Here is a 3,081-nt window from a genome sequence, read left to right as displayed (position 1 = left end):
ATTTGATCTCTGGTGCCTCTGCCTTTTCTAAAACCTGCTTGAACATCTGGAAGTTCACGGTTCACATATTGCTGAAGCCTGGCTTGGAGAATTTTGAGCATGACTTTACTAGCATGTGAGATGAGTGCAATTGTGCGGTAGTTTGAGCATTCTTTGGCATTGCCTTTCTTTGGGACTGGAATGAAGACTGACCTTTTCCAGTCCTGTGGCCACTGCTGAGTTTTCCAAATTTGCTGGCATATTGAGTGCAGCACTTTCACAGCATCATCTTTCAGGATTTGAAATAGCTCAATTGGAATTCCATCACCTTCACTAGCTTTGTTTGTAGTGATGCTCTCTAAGGCCCACTTGACTTCACATTCCAAGATGTCTGGCTCCAGGTGAGTGATCATGCCATTGTGATTATCTTCGTCATGAAGATCTTTTTTGTACAGTTCTTCTGTGTATTCTTGCCACCTCTTCTTAATATCTTCTGCTTCTGTTGATGCATACTATTTCTGTCCTTTATCGAGCCTATCTTTGCATGAAATGTTCCCTTGATACCTCTGATTTTCTTGAAGAGATTTCTTGCTTTTCCTATTCTGTTGTTTTCCTTTATTTCTTTGCATTGCTCGCTGAGGAAGGCTTTCTTATCTCTCCTTGCTATTCTTTGGAACTCTGCATTCAGATGCTTATATCTTTCCTTTTTTCCTTTGCTTTTCAGTTCTCTTCTTTTCACAGCTATTTGTAAGGCCTCCTCAGACAGCCATTTTGCTTTTTTACATTTCTTTTCCATGGGGATGGTCTTGGTTCCTGTCTCCTGTACAATGTCACGAACCTCCATCCATAGTTCATCAGGCACTCTATCTATCAGATCTAGTCCCTTAAATCGATTTCTTACTTCCACTGTATAATCATAAGGGATTTGATTTAGGTCATATCTGAATGTTCTAGTGGTTTTCCCTACTTTCTTCAATTAACATCAGTGGCTCCTAATTTGTGGCCTTGGGTTTAATGTCTTTCTTTCGCACTTGACTGTCTGATCCACAGGGGTACATGCTCGTGGGTCTGCTCTGCTCACCACAGGGTCTGGACTCAACAAATGCAAAAATAAAAATAGAAGATGGACCCACCCTCCCAGTAGAACACCAGGTTCAGAAAGAATACACTGCATGGAGATGGCACCCTGTCACTCTTCGCCTCTTTTTTCAATTGCCCACTGGAAATGTCGCCATGTCCCTTTAAGCCCTACTCTCGGTTGACCCCTGCAGGCCTCCTTACCCTCTGCCCTGAAGTCATACCATGGCCACATGGGTTCTGGTGGGGGTGGGGCCCTTTGTGACGTCACTAAGGGCCCAGCCCTGCCTGGTCCTCAGTCTCCAGGTGCCAGCTCAGACCAGCGCAGCAGGAGCCCAGTTCTTCTCAGCCACAATGCCTTCTGTAATATGGTTCTTTTTATGGTTCTTTTTTTGGCCTTTGTTTGTCTCGTTTGTCTTTGCCTATGTGTTTTATGTTCTGAGAGATGAAACTGAAGAACTCCCGGGGATGGTGCCCAGCGGAAGGCACTTCCGAATTCGGCAGAATCGACCAGAGCATGCCCCAACCTGGTTTGGAAGGAAGTCGCTGTGGCTGTTAATCATCTTCATGTTGTTGGTGTACCTGAAGCTTCCAGGAGGCGTTGACGAAAGTAACGTGTGCACCCCTCGTGGCCATCAGGGCTGTTCATCTGGCTCTGCAGGAGGAAAGAAGATAAAGGCTTCCCCCTACAAAGACTCTATGTGCGGTGCCTTAACCCAGCTCGAGACAGAACTTGTGAACCTTGTGTCCAGGGTGCAGAATCTGAAATTCACTGTGGCACCCAGTGATAAACGCCAACGTCCTAATATCGACGTTCCTGCTAACGCAAAGAATAACTTTACAATATATGAGGTTTGGGACACCGGATACACCGATGGAGTGGATTTTTGCATGGAAGAGGAGTAGTTGAGTGTTGACAAACTATATCTATACTAATAAAAGTATTCTGAAGCAAAAGGAAAAAAGCCTCTGACATTTTTTATTTGTGGTACAGTTTTACCTTTTCCAGAATGTTGTAGAATTGTTATCATGCAGTTTATAACCTTTTCCAGACTGAGAGACCTGTGTTTGATCCCTGGCTTGGGACGATCCCCTGGAGAAGGGAAAGGCTACCCACTCCAGTATTCTGGCCTGGAGGATTCCATGAATCACAAAGAGTCGGACACGACTGAGCGACTTTCACAGTGTATAACCTTTCCCAGACTAGCTTATTATACTTAATAACATTCATTAAGGTTTCATCCATTTCTTTTTGTGATTTGATAGCCCATTTCTTTTTATTCTTGAATAATATTCTGTTATATTGATGCACCATAGTTTGTTTATCCATTCAGCTAGTAAAGGACATTTTGGTTGCCTCCAATTTGTATGTGTGTCTGTGTGTGTGAGTGGGAGTATGCATTAAGCTGTTATAAAATTCATGTGCATGTTTTTGTGTGGGCATTAGCTTTCAAATCATTTGGTGAACTATCTAGGAGCAAAATTGCTAGATCATAGGGTATGACAGTGTTTACCTGTGTAAGACATTGCTTCCAAAATGTACCATTTTGCATCCCCATTAACAATGAATGAGCATTCCTGTAGTTCAGCTGAACAATAGAGAGGCTGGCCCACCACCCACCGAACTACAGAGTAGTACCCCACTCAGGGTGCCCCTTTAAGTGCCTGACACGCTGATCCACAGAGTAGGACCCCGGGGGGGGGCTCTATGTGCCTGATATTCAGATCTACAAAGTAGGACCCCACCCAGGGTGACCCTTTAAGTGCCTGACACACTGATCCACAGAGTAGGACCCCAGCGGTGGGAGGGAAGTGGACCCTCTATTTGCCCAACATAAAGTAGGACCCCACCCAGGGTGCCCTTTTAAGTGCCTGATGTGCTGATCCACAGTGTAGGACCCCAGCGGGGGTGGGGGGGAGCTCTATGTGCCTGAAATTCAGATCTACAAACTAGGACCCTACCCAGGGTGCCCCTTTAAGTGCCTGACACGCTGACCCACAGAGTTCGACCCCAGCGAGAGTGGG

The 3,081-nt window shown here is 45.3% G+C and overlaps 1 pseudogene; it reads left to right on the top strand.

Annotated features, from left to right (window-relative positions):
* Positions 1-1,281: 1,281 nt before the first annotated feature.
* LOC148773411 (protein FAM209 pseudogene) lies at positions 1,282-1,962 on the top strand (annotated as a pseudogene).
* Positions 1,963-3,081: the final 1,119 nt, after the last annotated feature.

This window comes from Moschus berezovskii, chromosome X (genome assembly GCF_049115385.1).
Source record: "Moschus berezovskii isolate FMDL1 chromosome X, NW_MosBer_1.0, whole genome shotgun sequence".
NCBI classification, from domain to species: Eukaryota; Metazoa; Chordata; class Mammalia; order Artiodactyla; family Moschidae; genus Moschus; species Moschus berezovskii.
The sequence above is the reverse complement of the archived record's forward strand: the minus strand, read 5'-3'. Positions and strand labels throughout refer to the sequence as shown.